This window comes from Sturnus vulgaris, chromosome 14, assembly GCF_052056855.1.
Source record: "Sturnus vulgaris isolate bStuVul1 chromosome 14, bStuVul1.hap1, whole genome shotgun sequence".
NCBI classification, from domain to species: Eukaryota; Metazoa; Chordata; class Aves; order Passeriformes; family Sturnidae; genus Sturnus; species Sturnus vulgaris.
The window spans coordinates 3,750,117-3,756,473 of record NC_142256.1 but is presented as its reverse complement, the minus strand read 5'-3'; positions in this window follow the sequence as shown (position 1 = coordinate 3,756,473).

The window sequence follows — 6,357 nt, the reverse complement described above, 5'->3', positions numbered from 1 at the left end:
GGAGAGAGGTTTGCTGGTGGGAGCCGGAGCCGGGTCGGGAAGGCTTTACCTGAGCGGGAGGAGGAAACGCCAACCTGGAAGCGGAGCAGGGTGCGGAGCCAATCAGATCCACAGGGACACGGCAAATAAAAGGGAGAGAGAGGTGCTCGGGGAGTCCCACACCCCGCGATTCAATCCCGATCCTAATCCTAACCTGGGAGCTCGGGCAGGGGGCTCGGGAAGCTCCCACACCCCGGGATTTAACCCCAAACGCAACCTGGGAGCTCGGGAAGCTCCCACACCCCGGGGTTCAATCCCAAATCCAACCTGGGAAACTCCCAAACCCCAGGATTTAATCCCAAATCCAACCCGAGAGCTCGAGAAACTCGCACACCCCGGGGTTCAATCCTAATCCTAATCCTAACCTGGAAACTCGGGCAGGGAGCTCGGGGAGCTCCCACACCCAGGATTTAATCCCAAATCCAACCTGGGAGCTCAGGAAGCTCCCACACCCCGGGATTTAATCCCAGACCCAACCCGGGAGCTCTGGAAGCTGCAGCACCCCGAGGTTCAATCCTAAATCCAACCTGGGAGCTGGGGAAGCTCTCACACCTCGGGATCTAATCCCAAACCCAGCTCGGGAAGATCCCACACCCCAGGATTTAATTCCATTCCCAACCCAGGAGCTCGGGAAACTCTCACAGCCCGGGATTCAATCCCAAATCCAACCCAGGAGCTCCAGCACGGAGCTCAGAAAGAGTTGGGATTTAATCCCAATCCCAGCCCAGGAGCTCAGCAATCTCCCATACCCTGGGATTCAATCCCAAACCCAACCTGGGAGCTTGGGAAGCTCCCACACCCCAGGATTTGATCCCAATCCCAATCCCTGAGCCCTTCCAGGAGCCTCATCAGCCACAGCAGCACCAGGATGGAGGGATCAGACCCCAAGGCCTGGAGCACCCCCAGCCAGGCCACTGTCCCCAAACTGAGTCCCCTGCACTGAAACAAGAGGCATACCCCAGTTTGTTTACAGGCATGGGTATTTTCAATGAGAAAAATGCCATTTTTCCATGAATGGGTCCATTTTGAGAAGAAATTCCTGCTTGCTCACACTTCTCATTGGCAGGGAGAAAAAGGGAAGGATCAAAAATAAAAGGGAAGGATCAAAAATAGAAGAGAAAGATCAAAAATAGAAGGGAAAGATCAAAAATAGAAGGGACAAGCCCCGGAGGAAAAGAAAAGCAACATTTGGAAAAGCACAGGCAGGTAGGAGGGCCCATGTGGAGACACCAGGCAACTCTGTTTGGGTTTCACTTTTGGAAAGGAAGGAGTGTAAAAATCCAGAGATACAAGGGGATAAAAATCACCTTTCTAGCAAAGAATTTTTTAATAATAATAATAAATAATAATAATAATAATAATTTTTTTAAAAAGCTGTTCTGCTTCAGATAATCCAGCCCTGACTGCCCCCAGCCCCTCCCCAAGGAAGAGCCTGGATCCTCCCCCTGTGTTCACCCACCCCAAACCAGCCCCCCGTTCCCCACTCCCCTGGTGCCCACACAGGCAGGGATGCTGCTGTCACCACCTTGGGGACATCCCAGCAGCTCCAGGGGACCACGGGAGCGAGGGAAGGAAGTGGCAGCGGGGGGACAAGGCTGCTCTATCCCCCTGGCCAAAGGGAAAGCAGCCAGGGAAGGGGAATTCTTGTTCCCGTGGGATTCCTGCCACTCCAGGAGCTTCACATGAGACCTGGGGGTGCCCAAAGCTGAGGTTTGGTGTCACCACACCCCGGGGACCAAAAATATCATCTGGGGGGGGGGCTGAGCATCCCAGAGAGAGGAGCTGGTTGAGCCCTGGGGAAAACAAACACGGCAAGAGCTCAGGCTTTGCAGGGTTTTGTTTTCCAGGGAAGCTGTGAGAGCTGGAGCACCCACCAGGGCTCCCAGGCGGTGCAGGGACAGGGGGATGTGTCACCAGCCCTGCAGGACAACACGTGGAGAGAAGGAAGTTTATGGTGAGAGTGGATGCTCCTGAATCCCTGGAAATGTCCAAGACCAGGTTGGATAAGGCTTGGAGCAGCCTGGGACACTGGGAGGTGGCACTGGATGGGCTTCAAGGTCTTTTCAACCCAAACCATTGCATGATTCCACGATAAATCACAAAAACTAAAAGAATTCCCTTTCCAACCCAAACCATTGCATGATTCCACGATAAATCACAAAAACTAAAAGAATTCCCTTTCCAACCCAAACCATTGCATGATTCCACGATAAATCACAAGAACCAAAAGAATTCCCTTTCCCTGCACCCCACCCTCAGCCGGGTGATTCCCATTCCTGGAGCAGGGAACAATCCACGAGTTCCCAAGGCAGAGCTGCCTCTCCTTGCAGGGATGAGGAAACCAAAGCAAACCCAGCAGTGCCCTTATCTGCCCCCGGCCTTGAGCCCAGCTCTTTGCCCCGGGGTCCCCTTGTGTCCCCACGTGTCACCAGCGATGGCACCGAGATAAGAGCGGCTCCCCGTGAGCCTCCCCACCTTGCTCACGTTTTCCTCCCTGTCCCCACGCGGAATTCCCGTCTGGAAAGCCGGCACAGAGAGGCTGGAGGGGGGTTGGGAAGGGGAGGGATGGAGGGGCTGCAGGGAGCTGAAAGGGGGTCCCAAGCCAGGGGCTGGGGGTCGCTGGGGGAGAAATGGGGAGCCAGCCCCTGATCCCGGATCCCAGCGTTCCAAATCCACGGGAATGGTGAGGAAGGGCAGCCAGCTCCTCCTCGCACCAGGGAGCAGGAGGCAGGTGAAGCCTGGAATTACAAACTTGAGCTAAAAGGCAAGAAAGGCACCGAATTTTGAGGAAATCTGGATCAGGTTGGGAAGCAAAGCTCAGCTCCCACACCCCAAATCACAGGAACCAAATTTTAAGGAAATCTGGATCAGGTTGGGAAGCAAAGCTCAGCCCCCACTCCCCAAATCCCAGCCAGAGGCACCCCCAACATCCCCACAGCCCCCCCACACTTCACCACTGGGCTGGCTCCCCATGGGACCCCCCAAGAGCCCCCATTGGGGGGGTCCCAGCCAGGATGGGGGGGCTGGGGAAGGGATCAGCTTTCCCTGGCCCTGCTTTCCTCCTGCTGCCACCCCAAAGCCAGCCAGGCACCCCTTAGCGATGCTGGAGCACCCACCTCTCTCGGGGCCGTGCTGGACATGCCCGGGCCGCTCTGCCTTTGCCTCCCCGAGCCGGGGCCACCTCGGGTTTGGGCCAGGAGCTCCTCTGGGCAGGGGACACCCCGCTCTCCTGTCCCCAAGCCCGGCACACACAAAGGTCTGCGAAGCTGCCGGAGCAGCCCCCGCGCCTCCCCCGCTCTCCCACCGAAACCCAAAACCACCGATTTTTTTTTTTTTTTTTTTGTGTGTGTGTCTTTTCCTTTCTCCTCCTCGGGAGGTTTCCAGCCATCAAATGCTTCCCGGGAGCCCTTCAAAGGAAAAGCGGCCGCCCCATCCCATCCACTTGCTAAACCAGTCTGAGCAGTGCCGGGCGGGCGGGACGGAGAGGCCCCGGCACCCGCGACAGGGAGAGGGACAAGAACCGTGAGCAGGCACCGCGGGGATCCCAGAGCAGGGACACTGCCACCCCTGGGGACACCGGGGTGCCACCGGCCAGCAGAACCCACCCCCAGCACTGCTCGTTCAGCAGGGAAGGAGTTTTGGGCATTCTTCTAAATTTTTCGAAATTATTCGAAATTATTCTCCCAGCCAGGGGAAAGTGCAGGCAGGTGATGGGGAGAGAAACTGGCTCCCAGTATTCCCAGTTGGGCGGTGGGGGAGCACTGGGAGGCATCAGGGCAGGGAGATGGAGCAGCTGCTCCAGGCATTCCTGGGAGAGGAGGAGGAAGGTGAGGAAGCAGAAGGGCCTGAGAGTTTCCAGGATAAATGCAGGGTGGGAGGAAGGGGATGGTATCAGCCTTATTTTTTTCCCAAAAAAAACCCCAGCCTTGGAACTTTGGCAAGCCTGGAAAACAATTGGGAGGGTTTTCTGTGCTCCCACCAAGCACAAGCCCAGGCACTGCAGAATTCTCAGGATTGTCCCCACTGTGCCACAGGTCCTGGAAGCTGCACAATCCCACACGGGCACTGGAGAATTCCCAGGATTGTCCCCACTGTGCCACAGGTCCTGGAAGCTGCAGAATCCCACACAGGCTCTGGAGAATTCCCAGGGGATGTGGAGCTGGGTGTCCCCCTCATGCCATGGGATTTGGCAGCCACTGAGGGGCTTTGCTGAAGCTCAGGGACCTCCTGTCCCCAGCACGGGGTGGCCCAGCCCTCCCCGGGCTCACCTTGCCCTTGGCTCAAATGCCAGGTCCCAGGTCATGGTGAGAGCCAGGGGGGTCCGAGGCTGTGGGAAAAGCTGAGACAGACCCAGCACAGCAGAGGGAGGAGCTGGAGACCCCAGGCTGAGCTTAAACAGGACCGGGGATGTGGATGGGGATGCTCAGAGCAATTCAAAGCCCTCACAGCTTCACCCACGAGAGAGGGATGGGAGGAAGCACGGCCTGGACCCCCGGGATGGCGATTCCATACCCGGGATGGCTATTCCTGCCCCGGGATGGCGATTCCTGCCCCCGGGATGGCGATTCCATCCCTGGGGAGGGGTTGGCACACGACCCAGTGTGGCAGGACCTCAGCATCCTCTCCAGCCGCAGGGTGATGCCCACTCGCCGATGTCCCTTTGTCACGGGCACTTGTCACAGGCCCCTGTGTGACCCCAAACCTCTGCAGCTCCTCCCCAGCCCTGCCTGTCCCCCTGTTGTCACTGCCCAGCCCAGCCTGTCCCTGCCAAGGGCGCTCGGAGCAGAATCCGGAAGGGTTCGATGTCCCTGTGCTTGCGGAATTTCCCACGGGCATTTTTAGGGTTTCTCACTCGTGCCATGGGATCACGGAGGGATCAGCGCTGCCCCAGCGTTCAGGGACATTGCCAAGGAACGGGAATCCCTCGGTTCCGCCTCCATCCCTCGCTCATCGCGGGCCGCTGGCGCCACCGGGTGCCCGAGCGCTGTCACCGGGTCACGGCAGCGCGGCCCCGGTTGGGTTTGGGGTGCACCGGGACCCCCCCAACATCCCCCAGGAGTCCCAGACCCACACACAGACCCCAGAGCGCAGGGCTACCCCAAAACCAAACTGGGGAATGAAATCCAGGAGGGTCCCCCCTCCCCAGCGTGGCTTTGCCTACCAGCACCCCCAAAAAGAGCCCAGGTGCCCCAAAGTCACCAGAGGGTGACAGCGCCCCCAAAGAGCGCCCTGACCCCCCTAAAGGGCACCTGCCAAGAGCCCTGCCATGCCCCAGAGGGAACCCAGCCCTGACACACAGTGCCAGCAGCCCCAGTGACACCCCCGAGGGACCCCCAGTGACACCCGAGGGACCCCCAGCCCTGACACACAGTGCCAGCACCCCCAGTGACACCCGAGGGTGCCCACAGGAACGTGCAGGAGATCTCCGGGGGTCCCGGGGGTGACCTGAGCCGGTGTGGGCAGGGGGTCCCGGTGAGGCTCGTGCCCGGGAGCCGGGACGGGGCACGGTGGGGTTGGGGGTCCCGGTTGCCCCTCGGTCGCCCCTCGGTCCCGCTGGCCGTGCCCGGTGCCTCCCGGGCTCTTTAAGAAGCTCCGCCCCCGGCCGAGCCCAGGGTGGGGCCACGGGGCCCTTCAAAAGGTGACAGAACTCCCAAATCCTCCAAAAGTATGTTTGTTTGGTTTTTTTCCATTTCTGTAAGGAGTATTTCTATCTTTTCCTTGGTATTTTTCTCTCTGGAATAGGACATGTTTCATGCAAAATCCCCAAAAAGCTTCAAGTGAAGAATTTAGAGATTTTTTCCCCTCAGTATTCCTTGGAATCCTGCATCTAACAGGTTGTTCAGCAGGATGAGGAAGAGAACTGGGATGAGGTTGGAGGAACCCCAGTAGTGCCAGGAGCCAGGCTGGTGTCACCCACCTTGTCATCCTCTGTGCCCAAACCGTGAGCCAGCTGCTCCCCCATCCCAGGACGTGTTTGTCCAGATGTGGCCTGGACATTTTATCCAGAAGGACCCTGGATCAAAAGCTTTGCTGAAATCCAAAAAGATTCCATCTCCTGGCTTTCCTTGATCAGCCAGGTGGGATGCCCTGCTGTAGAAGGAAATCAGGTTAGAAAAGCAGGATTTCCCCTCATGGAGCTGTGACCTGTGACTGTGTTGTCCTCCAGGTGTTTTCCAATAATTCCCAGAATAATCTTTTCCATGATTTTACTCGGCACTGAAGTGAGACTGACAGGTCTGTGGGTTTTGGGGTCCTCCTTCTGCAAAATCAGGACAACAGGTCCTGATCTTCAGGTCCCAGTTTCCAGCCAGCTGGGAC